This window comes from Nothobranchius furzeri, chromosome 11 (assembly GCF_043380555.1).
Source record: "Nothobranchius furzeri strain GRZ-AD chromosome 11, NfurGRZ-RIMD1, whole genome shotgun sequence".
Lineage (NCBI taxonomy): Eukaryota > Metazoa > Chordata > Actinopteri > Cyprinodontiformes > Nothobranchiidae > Nothobranchius > Nothobranchius furzeri.
This window is the reverse complement of record NC_091751.1, coordinates 48,915,680-48,932,329: the sequence shown is the minus strand read 5'-3', so window position 1 is coordinate 48,932,329 and position 16,650 is coordinate 48,915,680. Positions and strand designations below refer to the sequence as shown.

At 44.9% G+C, this 16,650-nt stretch overlaps 1 protein-coding gene across 5 annotated transcripts in view; it reads left to right on the top strand.

Moving 5' to 3' along the window:
- mib1 (MIB E3 ubiquitin protein ligase 1) overlaps window positions 1-303 on the top strand; it is a 53,846-nt gene extending 53,543 nt beyond the window's left edge. For all 5 annotated transcript variants that reach the window (XM_054741378.2, XM_015956663.3, XM_015956662.3 and 2 more), the window contains one exon: window positions 1-303. This exon is cut by the window's left edge and continues 1,364 nt beyond it. The gene's annotated coding sequence lies outside the window, so the exon portion shown is untranslated.
- The last annotated feature ends 16,347 nt before the right edge of the window (window positions 304-16,650 follow it).

Sequence of the window (16,650 nt, the reverse complement as noted above, 5' to 3'; positions counted from 1 at the left end):
ACGGAATTAACGCAACTTTTGAGTACAGTTTTGAATCTTTTCCTCCATAAGCTGATAAAAACACAAACACTAGTACTTATCATGGCAGTGTTGGTTGTTTAGTAACAAAAACACTTATTTTAACTTTATTTTCAATACTCGTAACAGTCTTGTAAAAGATTTATCGGTAGTGTTTACTTTAGCATGAATGTTTGACAAATGCAGTACGACTTGTATCCATAAAAAAGGGGAGAGAAAAAAAACTGTATGCAATCAAGTACTCTCAATAGCAACCATCCAGCAGAAATAAAGCTCTAAAATGAACTGGTTGACATTAGAAGTGTTTATTTCTCATTTCTACTGCTGCTGCGGGGAAAACAAGCTTTTTTTTTGTTGCTTTTCTCCTGCTGTGCAGTGTCTGCCTCTCTGGGGAGACGTGGGGGTGGCAGTGATAGGAGGTGCGAGGTAATTGAAAACGCTAACACCTAATAATGACTCAGCACCAGCGTGTGATGGGTCAGCTATGCTAATCGGGGAGAGAGAAGTGGAAAAAAGAGGCAAAAAATAATGAGATGGGAGATTCAAATGGAGTGATGCATCTCCTCCAGTGAAGAGTGTGACAACAGGATTGGCTCCAGAGTTATGAGCAAAGGTCATTTTTCTGTTGTAGCTCATTGACTAGTCCATTCATAATGTGGAAAGGCTCGTCTCACAGGGAGCAGCTGCTCATAGAGCAACATTTGTCACACTCTTGTCAGCACACACTGCAGAACAGGATGACAACTTCTTACACTGTCTCACAGCCCCGTGACAGTGATTTAGGCTTAAACTGCTGCTTTAAAGTCTCCAGCTGTTTCTGTCTAACTGTCAGATTTAAAGGGGCATTATGGAAGTTTGACAGCCAAAACATGTATAGAAATAATACATTTCTTCTTCATACATTCTCCTGCAATGCCCTGGTCCTGTAGAATGAGCCCTGGCATTTTTACTGTGATTGCCTGTTTTTCTGTAAAATCACAGAAAAAGAGAGCTGCTCGGGTCGAGCAGGCTGCTTCATGCGCGTTCACGCTCAGAAATAGCCCGTAGCATTTGCTAGCCGTAGCTTTAGCAGCAGAGAGAGAGGTAGTGCCAACTCAGCGACTTTGTCGCTGTTCCTAAAGCCTAGTGATGAACCTAGCTACATTTCTGAGGACCCTTAGCTACTTTCTTCTAGATATTTCCTGCAAATTAGCAACAAAATAGCCATTTTCGCTCCAAACAGTTCTATGAACATTGTTTCAGCTGTAATAAAGGATATAAATATTACAGATACCAAAGATGTCAGTGGTGTTTTAGCTCATCTAGTTAGACATCGGACTCTCATGCAGGAGACCCGGGCTTGATTCTGGGAGAGAACATGTTTTTAGAGTTTCTTTTTTACATTAATGGTAAATTTTTTTTACAGTAAGATGCCCAAATTTTTGTTTGAGACTCGCCGAACGGCATTGAATTCACAGATAAAAAAGATGTGGGTTCAACTTTCTTTTTGGAACAATTTTTCAAGCAAGGGAAGGGAATGATCTGAGCATGCAGGAGGACTGACTCATCATAAACCTTTTTTGTCAGCTGTGCTGAAGAGAAAGGTACAGAACCAAATTATTTAATTAATTAGCTGCGCGTTCTCCTGCCCTCTGTACTCCGGGCCACACAAACACACGGAGCTGTCTCAGCTGTTATTTTCGTTATGGAGTGTGCACGTACAGCATGCGCGCCTCGTGCACGAGCCTACTATTGAAGCTGCCGTTACGCTTTTGGCCTGAGGGGGTAATCGTGAGCATAAAAATTCAAAACTCCCTAAAGTCCCTTTTAAGGGTTTGTCTCAAACGTGGTTAAAAATTAGCTCACTGCCTTTAAAACGACTTGAACAGAAATAGACAATTCGTTACTGCAGCCATGACATGGACACTGTTTTTAATTAAAGAAGTGATGTTAAATTACTCCGAAACCTGTGAATATTATTCTGGACAAACGATGCTCGTGTCACTGTTGCTCTGATGTCTTGAGTTTCAGAAAGGATCGAGCTAGAGAACAGGCAGCTACTTTTGTTGCTCGTGTCATCCTTTCCTCTTTTTTGGGGGGGTTCTCAGAAGTGTTCTCTGACCATAGTTTGCAGAAGAACTCCTGAGCCCAGCTTTTCAGAGCCAAATCACACACGCACACACACATAAAGGGGTCTTGGGGATTCTAGATCTGAATGAAATATTCTCATTAAATATTTTGTTCTTTACATAGTTGAATGTGCTGACAACAAAATTATCAATAGAAATCAAATGTGTTAGCCCATGGTGGTCTGGATTTGGAGTCGCACTCAAAATTAAAGCGTAGAAACACACCACAGGATGATCCAGCTTTAATGTGATGTCCTTAAAACAAGTCAAAATGATGATCAGTAGTGTGTGTGACCTCCCTACAACTCCTGGGCATAATCCTGATAAGATGGCGGATGGTCTCCTGAGGGACCTCCTACCAGACCTGGATTAAAGCATCCGCCAACTCCTGGACAGTCCGTGGTGCAACGTGGCGTTGGTGGATGGAGCGAGACGGGATGCCCCATATGTGCTCAATTTGATTCAGGTATGGGGAACGAGTGAGCCAGTCCATAGCATTAATGCCTTTGTCTTGCAGGAACTGCTGACACACTCCAGCCACATGAGGTCTACCATTGTCTTGCATTAGAAGGAACCCAGGACCAACAACACCAGCATACAGTCTCACAAGGGGTCTGAGAATCTCCTCTCAGCTACCTCTAGCGAGCACATGGAGGGCTGTGCAGCCCTGACTCACTGCCAAACCGGTCATGCTCGGAGGTGTTGCAGGAAGCAGAACGTTCACCCTGGCGTCTCCAGACGCACATTTGTCACGTGCTCAGTGTGAACCTGCTGTCATCTGTGAAGAGCACACGGCACCAGCGATGAATTCGCCAATCTTGGTGTTCTCTGGCAAATGCCAAACGTCCTGCCCAGTGTTGGGCTGTAAGCACAACCCATACATGTGAATGTCGGGTCCTCGTGAAGTCTGTTTCTGACCGTTTGAGCAGACACATGCATATTTGTGGTCCGCTGGAGGTCATTTTGCAGGGCTATGGCAGTGCTTCTCCTGTGCCTCCTTGCACAAAGGTGGAGGTAGCAGGCTTGCTGCTGGGTTATTGCCCTCCTATGGCCTCCTCCACATCTGATGGACTGGCCTGTCTCCTGGTTGTGCCTCCATGCTCTGGATGCTACGCTGACAGAGCAAACTTTGTCACAGCTTGCACTGATATGCCATTCTGGACCGTGTTCCAGAGTGATGGGTGCATCAGGGTAAGAAGAGAGGCAGATGAAGTGATGTACCCATCATGCCTGTACAAACCTGTGGGGGCAGTGCTATGATGTGGGGTTGCTGCAGTTGGTCGGGTCTAGGTTCAGCAACAGGATGTGGTCTAAGAATGAGGTCAGTTGACTACCTGAATATACTGAATGACCAGGTTATTCCATCTTCCCTGATGACACGGGCATATTCCAAGATGACAATGCCAGGATTCATCAGGCTCAGACAGTGGTTCAGGGAGCATGAGACATCATTTTCACACATGGATTGGCCACCACAGAGTCCAGACCTTAACCCCATCGAGAATCTTTGTGGTGTGCTGGAGAAGGCTTTGTGCAGCAGTCAGACTCTTCTTCTAAGATCTTGGTGAACATTATATCTAACACTGGATGGAAATAAATCTTGTGACATTGCAGAAGCTTATCGAAACAACGCCACAGCGAATGTGTACCTTAATCAAAGCTAAAGGCGGTCCAATAAAATATTAGTGTTTCACCTTTTTGTTGGTGCCAACTTTTGTTTTTGGCCACGCAGTGTGTAAATATATGTATTATTTTTTACATACGTTATTTCCTGGAATAGATTTATATACAAAATATTTATTTTGCTTTCATGATACATTTTATTTTTGAGGGATTAGAAAAAAGAAATGTTCCTTCCTTCTTGCCACTTCATCTGGATAGTAATAAAATATCAGGTCATTGCAGATATTCAATGTAGATTTCATGTCCTTCAAACTTTATTAAAGCATTCACAATTAATCAGAAGTGAATGATTCTGTATGTCCATGAACAAATCAACCACAATTTTTCATAAAAGACAAAAAACTCTGTTATTTCATTGAATCTTAAAACCCTGCAGAGCATAAGATGAGTGTGTGAAGCGTTTGCTAGACCAGAGTGGTCATCCATCTCCTCTGATAAACTGCTGACTCACGCTGCCATGCTGACGGAGTGTCAGGGATGCCGGAGACGCTGCTATCTCCCCTCCTGGCTTCTGCCTGATCCTGGGGAGCATCCCCGACCGCCTCACCCAGGGGTTTCCAGCCACTCGAGGGTCGTGGTGTTTGCTGACCAGACCGGAGGGGTCGTTAACTCCTAAAACCAGGGGAGGTCAGCTAATCTGCTCACTGCCCTGCTGAGTGTGAGTGATGGTGGCTCAGCACTGCAGGCTCCGTTGAGCAAGAAGCCAGAAAAGAGGAGAGCGGTCAACAAAGTATTGACTGTGATCACTGAGGGGTCAGTAGCATCCATCTGTCAGTGGACTCTGATGCTGCAGGGCAGAGGGTGCATCTCTGACCCTGCAGGGTTTGCCCTTGGCTTTAGGGCTGAAGTTATGAGCTGACATAAGTCTGTGAGCCTGCAGGGTTTAGGGTGCATCACAAGGTGGCAGCACACCCAGTGACTGAACAGTGCTAAGCCTTCATTTGTGAAAGAAATGAGTCACGATCTTTATTTGGTAAAACATCAGGTTTTAAACACTGTTATTGCTCATCCTGGGGTTATTTTAAAGCAACCAAACTCCCTTAAGTTATTCTTTCCAGGTGTCTAATCAGAAAAAGGACTCAAATTTACTACTGCTCTTAAAAATACTGGATTATAACTCCAAGTTTTTCAGTGATTCTGCTAAATATATCATACAGCTGGGCAGGAACCAAACTTATAAAAACAGAACATTTTCCTGAATTTAATTAATTGATTAACGAGGCCCAAGAGAGAAATGAAATCTAGGGAGAGCTCCATAAATAAGATGTTGAATTGTTCAGTGTTATTTGAACTCATCTTATTTATGACGTGTGTCTTTGTGAAAGCCACAGTTACAGAGAAATCAATTCCTCCATGATTTAGTCATAGCTCACAAACAAAAGAAGGATCTTGGTTTGGGCTGTCCTGTCCTGTTGGAGGAATTGATCCCTGACTGTCTGAAGGTCTCTTCTCTCTGGCGCTCCTCTGTCATGTCATCCAGTTCAGAGGTCTGGCTGGATTTATTGTCCGTTTATGATCAGGCTGATCAAAGTGCACTCATGACTGTCTGGACAAACTCTCTAAGTAACACAGAAGACTTGTGCATGTTTTATTTATTTTTTTCAATTGAGAATAGTTTAGCTGTTTTGTACAGATCAACCGCTAAACCTGCTTGCACATTTAGATGAATAAGTCTTCTGAGCTAAATCAGCCATTTGGGTGTTTTTTCCACATGTTTTTGTTTCTGTATGGGCGTGAGCAACTGCCCCACCACCCTGGGTAAAGCCATAAACTCAGCAATCCTCTCCCACAGATCCTTCTTTGAAACATCCAGGCCCTTTACACGCTGATTGCTTTATTGATATTGATCTGGGCAAAGTGTCAACCCACTCAGCTTATTGTTGTTTATGCACAGAGGACACAAACAACTCCCCTTTTAAAGCACAGTTACTGTAGACGTGAGTAAATGAAGTTACTATAGTAAAATGATAAACATACTTTTTCATGCACTAGTGCAGTTGATGTTAGTAGGGGCTGGTGACAAAAATTCTCAGTGGGGCTATGTGTGAGAAAACAGCAGAAAAATTACTACAATTCCAAAACGATTATTTATTCCCCTTCTCCAAATAAGCAGTTTTACAGATAATTTCTAGTATCCGATTTACAGATAAATTAGAATTTAGGCCTACAGTACTTCCATAGTGTCCATTTAGTCTTTTTCTGACATTTAATTTTAACATTAGTTAGTTTTTCAGCTTGAGTTTTCAGTCTCTCATAAACCTGCACACTTCATGGTGCAGTACTTGGTTCCACCAGTAGGTGGTACTAACACGACTTGGAAATTGAAGTAAATATTCTGTTTTTGAACATTAAAATCACATAAAATTAGAAGAAATTAAACATTTTACCGCAGCAGCTACATGTATGATTTCAGGAGTGATGTCAGTGAGTCTGTTGGAGGAAAATCAGTTTGGTGAAAATGATGTTTCACAAATTCAGATTACATGTAGGAACATGGAGTTAAGCAAATATGAAAATTCTTGCTTATGTTAGGTGTGTGAATTGGTAATAAAATATATACCACGATACAGGGAAAATTATACGATTTAAGCTTTAATAGTGCTTGTGATCGTGTCATCATCACCGACGCGGCTGCCATGTTGGCGGCCTACGAGTCCTTACTTGTTGCTCGTTACGACTGAAAACATCACGGTCAGTCTCGTTCTTGCAGCTTAATTTAATCTGTTATTAATTTGATTGGTAATTTTACGCAACCATGTTAAATTGTTACTCTGTTGTAGGGTGCAACACATGACTGCCTGGGAAAACGGTGGAAAACTGGCTAACTTTTCACCATTTTCCTGCTTGGAGGCATCACCACGGAGACCAAGTTCTAACATAACAAAATCTTGTTGGCTTGCTGGGATCGCAGCTTTAAGGCCACCAAACATCACCCTCCAGAGTATTTTCATTCTGGTAAGTTACAGATGGTGTACGTTTTTTATACATCATTTGTTACCTTCAAATGTGACACACACACACACACACACACACACACACACACACACACACACACACACACACACACACACACGTAGTCTAATGTGGGTTCACCGACACACAACACAACTTTTTGTCTTCATCCTCTGTGGGATGGCAATTTTGAGCAAATGAAACATTCACCTCTCATCCAGACGTTTACATCCACTCACACCACAAACAAGGTAGCCGAAATCATCCATTATGCAGAACTGCAGTGGCAACAAGTTGCAGGGGCGTGTCCAGGGGGTGGCCTGGGGTAGCACATGCCACCCTTGGAATCTGATTGGCCACCCCAGGTGCCAACACACTAATTTACCTTCAAATAGGCTTTTCATTGTCCACAAAAGGCTTGGGGTAAAACAAAAAAGCATAACCATTGGTGCCACCCATGCACAAAGGTGTGCCTCACCTGGGCCACCCCATTTTAAAAGATCTGGATACGCCACTGACAAGTTGTTGTCATTGCCCCAGTCTTGGGTCTTTCATGTGGATCCAAACTGTTTCTGATGCTGATTTTATCCTTGTACTGGATCCCGACTTCTTTATTGAAAGTCCTTAAATATTCCGCATTATTTTTGGGATTTTAACATGTTGTTTAGCAATTATTTTCTCCCAAATCTGCTTCTTCTCTGCAGCATACTGTTTGTTTTCACTGTTTGTTTACACTCGTAAAGCCATCAACATGTCTGCACATCCCAGAATGCAACGCATAATCACGTGTGATCTCAAGCCCTATTGGAAAACTTGGCCCAGACACTTCCAAGTCACATCTAGTGTCATCATGAGATCTCGTTCTGTCAGAATGAAGGTGGTAAAATATGCCGCCACCTAGCTGTCAAAGTTTGAATTGCACCACACAAAAGAAATACAATAACTGTTTGCATTTAAATTCAATAAAAAAAAATCGGACTGTTTTGAAATATTGATTCAGTATCATAACACAAAATATTCAATGTTTTCTTACTTCCCTTTTATACAAATTCTAGTTTTTCGCCTTTTAAAGTTTGGTTTTCTCCTTCACATCAGGAAAGGCGGTAACTAGTGCCCCTAATGGACAGGCTTCCACGGGTCAATGTGACAAAGTGGTGTTGCACATTAGCTTCCAGATTGTATCCCCTTAAATTATTTTCCGCATCATCGCTGCAAATTTATGTTGCACTTTTAGGATTTAATCAAACAAATCCGTTCACCTTTTTTTATTATTCCAACGCTCGCTTAATAAAATCTGTCTGTGGCTTTTGTCCCATTACATCAACATGTGCCTTCCTTATCATCTCAGTATAATCTGAACCTGGAGCCATTCGAGACACATTTACAGTGCAAATGTTATCATTTCGATGACACTTTAAACAGCCTTTATCAATATATAGGTTTATGAGCTTTGATAAAATGCCTCTAACAAGCAGGGGTCATTACAATACGCAGTGATGGGATGTGGCTTAAAATTAAAACTTATTCTTATTTTGCAAACACTCTCCAAGGCCAGCAGACGGAGAAGAAGAGATGATTGACTTTGTGCTCAGGAAGAGCAGCGTGAGGGAAAACTGCAGCGCCCCAGCAGAACCTTATCATGCCATTATCTTTAAAACAGTGGGTTATCATAATTGCTTACTTAATAATTCTATAAAACTGTGGCACTGTGACCTTTGCCTGGACAGTAAACTGCTTTTGATGCTGAGATTGAAAATATTCCTGATCCCTTTTGCAAATGCTGCAACTTACAGTAAAAAAAATGATATTTCAGAATGTTTTTGATTAAATTAGAGTTGATTTAATACTCTTAAAGCAACCCTTTCTTTCGAATAGTGAAACAATTGTCCCATTGAGGCTGTCTTTGCATGTGATTAGTTTCACACCAGCACAGGCCTGCTGAACAATGCTGTAGCCGTACTTAATCAACAAGTGCAAACCTCATCACATTCAGCTCTCAGCTAAGCAAACACGCTGGTGTTGATGACACTGCTTTGGTCCCAGGTGAGGAGCCTTAATCAGTATTCACAGTCGCCCATCTGTGGAAAGTTCAACATTTTGTTATCCCTGTGATCTCAAACACAAGGCAGACTTTACTGAATTCCCCCCTGGTCTGTTTTCATCTCCGTTTCTTACAGTTTCTTCCCATTACTGAGAAGAAAAAGGAAAAAACAAAGGTGGGTTTCTTGCAGCGAATGCTACAGTGTGCATCTGGCAGGTGTTTGCTGCTGTAACCTTGGAGGGAGCAGACAGGAATGTAGCTGTCCTATCTAAGCTCGAAGGGAAATACTGACTGCAAATAACCTTTTTTGTTGCACTGAGAGAAAAATCAATAATCCAGAGTCCAACACACATGCTGGCTCTTTTTTTTTTTTTTTTTTTTGGTGGGTTCCAACTATGTGAAACAGACTCAGAGTGACCCCTGGAAAAATAGTTAATGCCTAACTTCTTTATCTTAGCTTAACAGCTAGGGCTTGTACCTCCAAATCGATACGCGATGCACAAATATCACAGGGCTCCATGTTCTGGACTCCGAGTGATGACGAGGGCTTGAGAGTTAGTCAGCTTTACACCACCTGGCTGAGAGGACGCTCTGTTTTTTTTGTAGAGTCAGCAAAATAGCATAAGGCTAGATCATAAAGGAGTTCATGTGAGATGGCAGATTCAGGGGAAATTTACAGTTGATTAATACAATTATTTTCATATCTGAGAATTTTATTTCTTTAAATTTGAGTGAAAAGTGATGAAGTCCTGATTGTGAAAGCTGTAAAAAATATCTCCAACTTCAAACTATAAGCTGCAAAAAAGTTTTTATTGACAGAGTGGTATCAGTGAGCCTGGCATGCATTGGGAAACAGATGTTTGAGTTTATTAGAAATTCAAATGAAAGCAATTTAATAAACTTCACCTGGAGAGCTGCTTCCCAACTGGACTTTATTCCTGAGAAAAACTGGCGTGCATTCTTCAAACAACCGACCGTTTCTATTTTCTTTTCTGCTTTTTTATTTTTTTATTTTGAAGGTGTTTGTTTTGCTGCTGAAGGTCTCGGCGTGCAGCCTGGGAATGATCCATCTGGACTTGGGAATCAAGACCAAAACTCTCATGGAGCTCAGAAGACGGCTGACACCAGCCTGATGTTTACAGCAACAAGCCTGCTCCTCTGAGTTTATGCTGGATCAGATAATTTTCAGTGTTTGGTTCTCCGCTCCTGCAGACCTTGTATCGTATCAACAGAGCAGATAAAATGAAAAATAAGAGTTTTGGAGACCTAAAACAGGGTCCAGTTCCCAACCAGTTGTTATGGTGAGAGAAAGGAGCTTTTACTTTAGGGAGGGCAGACATACACCCCCACCTCCACCTCCCCTTTTCCTCCACCTTCGCTGATAAAAGCTGGTAATCTCTGAGGTTGAGCCGTTAGTCAGGTCCTGGAGACGGATGACGTGAGGTTCCCGATAGGCTGTCTCCAGAGGAGGAGACAACTGCCGAGGCGCACGGGCTGATGGGATGTAGAGCAGGACCCGTGAGGTGATGGACAGACGGATGATGGGGAGAGGGGTGGTGGTGGGGGAATGCCAAAGCAGAGAGAAAGGTGGGGGTCATGGAGAAGGTCTCCTGATGAGCAAGGAGACAGTTCTTTGCTGGAGATCGTTGCATGGCTGACAAAGTTTACTTAACACCAACCCCTGGGAGCACAGGTCACCACGGGGGGTGGGGGGGGTGGGGGGGTAGTCTCCAGATCAAAAAGGGGTTAGTCTCCAGATCAAAAAGTGGGGTGTCTGTCCCAGCAGAAGATCTGGAAGACAGTAGGTTGAACAACGCCCTGTGAGGTCATAAAAGATTGTTTAGCTGTTGTTCTTCTTGTCATCATGGAAAAACAACAGCATGGTGTCTCATAGTTTGACACATACTGTATGTTAAAGGTACCCTCACCTATGGCCACGAGCTTTGGGTAGTGACCGAAAGAATGAGATCGCAGATACAAGTGGCTGAAATGAGTTTTCTCCACAGGGTGGCTGGGCTCTCCCTTAGGAATAGGGTGAGAAATTCAGTCCTCCGGGAGAGGATCGGAGTAGATCCGCTGCTCCTCCACTTTGAGAGGAGCCACTTGAGGTGGCTCAGCCATCTAGTTAGAATACCTCCCTGGACTATTTCTCAACTGGCTGGGGAACACCTTAGGATTTCTTGGAGGAGCTGGCCCAAGTGGCTGGAGAGAGGGAAGTCTGGGCCTCTCTGCTTAGGCTGCTGCCCCTGCAACCCGGCTCCAGACAAGCAGAAGAGAATGGATGGATGGTTTTATTCAAAATGTTTCATAGCACAAGTACAGATCAAAGTCAGGCTCAGATCTCTTACATCCCAGTTTCCAAACAATAAGAAATTTTAAATTAAAAGTAAATTCTGTGATTTTTAAACTGCTTTCAATTAATTTGCAAGTCACATCCGAAAGAGGAGAAGCAATGTTGACAGCAAAAATAGAAAATTGTACACTTACAAAGCGCTGAGGGGAATCCCATGCGCCTTGTCTGTCACGTCGTTTCCTCAATAGATCCAAGGGGATCGTCAGACAAAAATACGGACACCGATTCTAAACTACCAGCGAAGTTGTGTGATTTTCACTTAGAAAGATTCAACGTCTCTCCTAACTGCATGCACACTGACTAAAAAGAAAAGACAATGGTACACTACACGAGATGGAGTACATGGAAATAAGCAGTCCACAGGCAAAAGCCTTATGACAATTTGGCCCAACAAAAAATCTATGAATTCCACCCCTCCACTCCTGCAAGACAGCCAGTTTCGTGACCGTGGTAACAGCTTCTGCAAGGTGCATTTTACCTGTTGGTTTAAACACGGGATTACTTCTAGTTGACACTAAGGTGCTGCTGATGGTTGTTTGTTTTCATATAAATTTTGGACTGTGGGCGTTCGTACAAGCCTTACTGAAGCAAAAATGCTGATTTATAATTATTTTTTTAAGTCATGCTCAGATATTTTCCTGCATGCATGAGTATCTTTCACAAATCAATTTGAAATTCTCCCGCTTCAAAATCGCCACCATCTTGACCCGGTTGCTGCTTTTCACCTGACTTTTCTCGGGGCCTTACGTGCCGTAACACAGATACACGTCACCCGTCAAAGGCTATCAATGTGTCAACAAATTCAAACTAATCCTGAATAAGGAGCGATATCATTTGTTTAATGTAAAGATGTTATCTTTTCTTTCTTTTTTAACTTGGCCAGCATTGTTTTGTTTTTTTTTTAAACCAAAAAGTCTTCTCTGCAACCTGGATGAACGCAACACGCTGGATTTCTCCGATGGCAGCTGCTGCACAAAACTCGAGTTAGATTACGGAGGAGATTTATCGAGCTGGCTTCCGGTTTGCAGATAGTGCACAGACAACATTATCTGCAGATATTCCCTTATCAAAAGACAATTTAGGGAGAGAAATAGACACCAGCCTAGATTTTTTTAAAACTTTGCAAAGCCTCTCTGGTGCAAGGGTCTGTTTGCATTGCAGACACACATACACACACACACACCCACACACCCACAGACACACACCTCTGTCTGCCTGGATGGAGACTTTAACATGGTTTTAATGCTCCATTGATGCCATTGCTTTTAGATTGCGCAGAGCTGTTGGATTCAGAGATGTGAATTCAAATTAGATGTGAATTACTTTTAAAAGCTTTTAAGAGGTCACCGTGAGGACATTCTGATCAAGCTTGATTTCGTGCTGGTGTTTATCAAGAACCCGAGGAAGGTATGTGTGCCTTCTAGATGCTGAGAAGCAGAGGGTTAATTCTGAGGCGCCTAAAAGAACTTGACAAAGGCGTTTGTGTATGTGAAGCCAGAAGGCCATCTGGGGGAGGCAGTGGGCTGATAGCGCACACACTCCTGCGGTTATGACCTTGGAAGGATGGCAGGAATAGAAGTGAGGAAAGAAAAACAAAAGGAATGGGCAATAAAAATCCGCACAGGTTTATAGAGCTAATAAGAAAGATTAGAGTTGAGATTTTTAAAATTTCACATTTTGTACCAGGTATCTGTTGGCATGTTGGATTATGTGCTCAACAAGCGTTGGGACTATTTGTTTTCCCCGTGGATCATCCCCGTAAAAGGGGCTGCAGGTGCCTGGGCCATGGGGCACGGTGTCTAGGGGCCGTGTTAACGATTAACACAGCCATATAACACTGTTACTGATTACCTCCTCTCGCTCTCGAGACTCCCACTGACCTGAGTCACAGGTAGGAATCCCTTGGAGGTGTGTGTTTGTGTGGATCCCGTATAACACCTGCCCTCGCCGTGCTCGGTGCCGGAAAACAACCTCCCTTCCAAAGATGTAAATCTTCTCCTTTCCCATTCCTCTTCGGCTTCCTTCCCTCCCACACGCACAAGAAAGCCACCCCCTTTTTTTCCACAAAGACCTTCATGATGACCTTTATCCTTTTTGCCATAAAATGTAGACACGTAAAGACTTCTTGTGCAAAGTTAAGATGTTTGACATGGAGTACTGCAGGTACTTTACTTCAGGGCGAAGGTCTAAGGTGTAGAGGACACTGATGAATGAGCATGTGCAGCAAATAGCTGCTGTAGGATAAGGACATGTCAACCTAATAGGCCCCAACAGGAAGATGCTGCTTCTTAATTATGTTATTTAAACAATGCAAATAAAAAAACATACCTTTTGACACATTTTTTACTTCTTAGTGCAGGCATCATATAATCTCATAACATAAGAAATGAAACAGGCGAAAAAATGCGTTACTCATTAATATTCTTAAAACAAAACATTTTTGTAAATTCATTGTAATTGTAGCCTCTCCCTGGGCTGCCACCTTACCGTGGTGGAGGGGTTTGAGTGTCTCAATGATCCTAGGAGCTAAGTTGTCTGAGGCTTTCTGCCTCTGGTATGGTCACCCATGGCAAACAGGTTCTAGGTGAGGGATCAGACAAAGAGCAGCCCGAAGACCTCTTATGATGAATTATACAAATGGAAACCGTGTTCACTCGCCCGGACGTGGGTCACCGGGGCCCCCCTCTGGAGCCAGGCCTGGAGGTGGGGCATGTTGGCGAGCGCCTGGTGGCCAGGCTTTCACCCATGGAGCCCGGCCGGGCACAGACCGAAGAGGAAACGTGGGTCCCCCTTCCCATGGGCTCACCACTCGTGGGAAGGGCCAAAGGGGTCGGGTGCAGTGTGTGACGGGTGGTAGTCGAGGGCGGGGACCTTGGCAGTCTGATCCTCGGCTACAGAAGCTGGCTCTTGGCACATGGAATGTCACCTCTCTGGTGGAGAAGGAGCCTGAGTTGGTGTGTGAGGTTGAGAGGTTCCGACTAGATATAGTCGGACTCACCTCAACGCATGGCTCTGGCTCTGGAACTAGTTACCTTGAGAGGGGTTGGACACTCTACCACTCTGGAGTTGCTCCCACTGTGAGGCGCCGAGCAGGGGTGGGCATACTAGTTGCCCCCCATTTTGGTGCCTGTACGTTGGGGTTTACCCCAGTGAATGAGAGGGTAGCCTCCCTCCACCTACGTGTGGGGGGACGGGTTCCGACTGTGGTCTGTGCTTATGCACCAAACTACAGTTCAGACTACTCACCCTTTTTGGGGACCTTGGAGGGCGTGCTGGAAAGCGCTCCTTCCGGTGACTCCCTCGCTCTGCTGTGGGACTTGAACGCTCACGTGGGCAACGACAGTGAGACCTGCAGAGGTGTGGTTGGGAGGAACGGCCCCACTGATCTGAATTCGAGCGGTGTTTTGTTATTGGACTTCTGTCCCAGTCATGGATTGTCCATAATGAGCACCATGTTCAGACATAAAGGTGTCCATAGGTGCTCTTGGCACCAGGATACCTTAGGCCGCAGCTCGATGATCGACTTCGTTGTTGTTTCATCTGACCTGCGGCTGCATGTCTTGGACACTTGGGTGAAGAGAGGGGCGGAGCTGTCAACTGACCACTACCTGGTGGTGAGTTGGCTCAAATGTTGGGGGAGGATGCCGGTCAGACCAGGCAGGCTCAAACGTATCGCGAGGGTCTGCTGGGAATGTCTCACAGAGTCTCCTGTCAGAAGGAGCTTCAATTCCCACCTTCGACAGAACTTCCAAAATGTTCCGGGTGAGGCAGGGGACATTGAGTCTGAATGGACCCTGTTCCGTGCCTCCATTGTTGAGGTGGCCAACCAGAGCTGTGGTCGCAGGATCGTCGGTGCCTGTCGTGGTGGCAACCCCCGAACCCGCTGGTGGGCACCGGTGGTTAGGGATGCTGTCAAGCTGAAGAAAGAGTCCTATCAGGTCTTTTTGGCCTCTGGGACTCCAGAGGCAGCTGACGGGTACCGGCAGTCCAAGCAGAATGCGACTCAGGCGGTCGCCAAGACAAAAACCCGGGCATGGGAGGAGTTCTGTGAGACCATGGAGCAAGACTTCCATACGGCTTCGAAGAGATTCTGGTCCACCATCCGGCGCCTCGGGGGGGGGGGGGGGGGGGTAGTAGTAAGCAGTGCACTACCAACACTATCTATAGTGGGGACGGTGTGCTGTTGACCTCTACTCAGGACGTTGTGGATCGGTGGGCAGAATACTTTGAAGACCTCCTCAATCCCACCGACACGTCTTCCAGTGAGGAAGCAGAGTCTGGGGACTTTGGGTTGGCCTCTCAAATCTCTGGTGCTGAGGACACTGAGGTGGTTAAAAAGCTCCTCTGTGGCAAGGCTCCAGGCGTGGATGAGATCTGCCCGGAGTTCCTTAAGGCTCTGGATGTTGTGGGGCTGTGTTGGCTGACGCGGCTCTGCAATATTGTGTGGACGTCGGAGGCAGTCCCACTGGACTGGCAGACTGGGGTGGTGGTCCCCTCATTTCAAAAAGGGGGACCACAGGGTGTGTTCCAACTACAGGGGGATCACACTCCTGATCACACTCCTGGGTCCGTCGGATTGTTGAACCCCAGATTCAGGAGGAGCAATGTGGTTTTCGTCCTGGCCGTGGAACACTGGACCAGCTCTATACCCTTAGGGGGATCCTTGAGGGTGCGTGGGAATTTGCCCAACCAGTCTACATGTGATTTGTGGATTTGGAGAAGGCGTTTGACCGCGTCCCTCGGGGGGGCCTGTGGGGGGGGTACTCCGGGAGTATGGGGTACCAGGCCCTCTGATACGGGCTGTTAGGTCCCTGTATGACCGGTGTCAGAGCTTGGTCCGCATTGCCGGCAGTAAGTCGGGCTCGTTCCCAGTGAGAGTTGGACTCCGCCAAGGCTGCCCTTTTTCACCAATTCTGTTCATAACCTTTATGGACAGGATTTCAAGGTGCAGCCAAGGTGTGGAGGGCATCCGTTTTGGTGGCCTGATGATCAGGTATCTGCTTTTTGCAGATGATGTGATCCTGTTGGCTTCATCAGAACGTGATCTTCAGCTTTCGTTGGAGCAGTTCGCAGCCGAGTGTAAAGCAGCTGGGATGAGAATTAGCTCCTCTAATTCTGAGACCATGGTCTTGATTTGGAAAAGGGTAGGTTAGAGCTGAGGGAAATAATCAAATAGTCGATGCATCGAGATGCGGACATAAATGATTCTGCATCGTAGAAGAGTACGCCATTATCGATTATTGTGGAATGCAGTTTTGTTTTTTAGAGAGAGAGAGAGAGAGAGAGAGAGAGAGAGAGAGAGAGAGAGAGAGAGAGAGAGAGAGAGAGAGAGAGATCCGGTCTTGGGGAGGGGGTGGGGTCAGTGATGGCGGCTGCAGCGTAATAATCGTCTTTTTTATTTAGGGACACGGAAAAGTTAAAAGGAGAGAGGAATAGAAGATAGAAGTTTTTGTTTCACTTTATTATTTTGTTTCATGAAGATAAACTGATGTTAA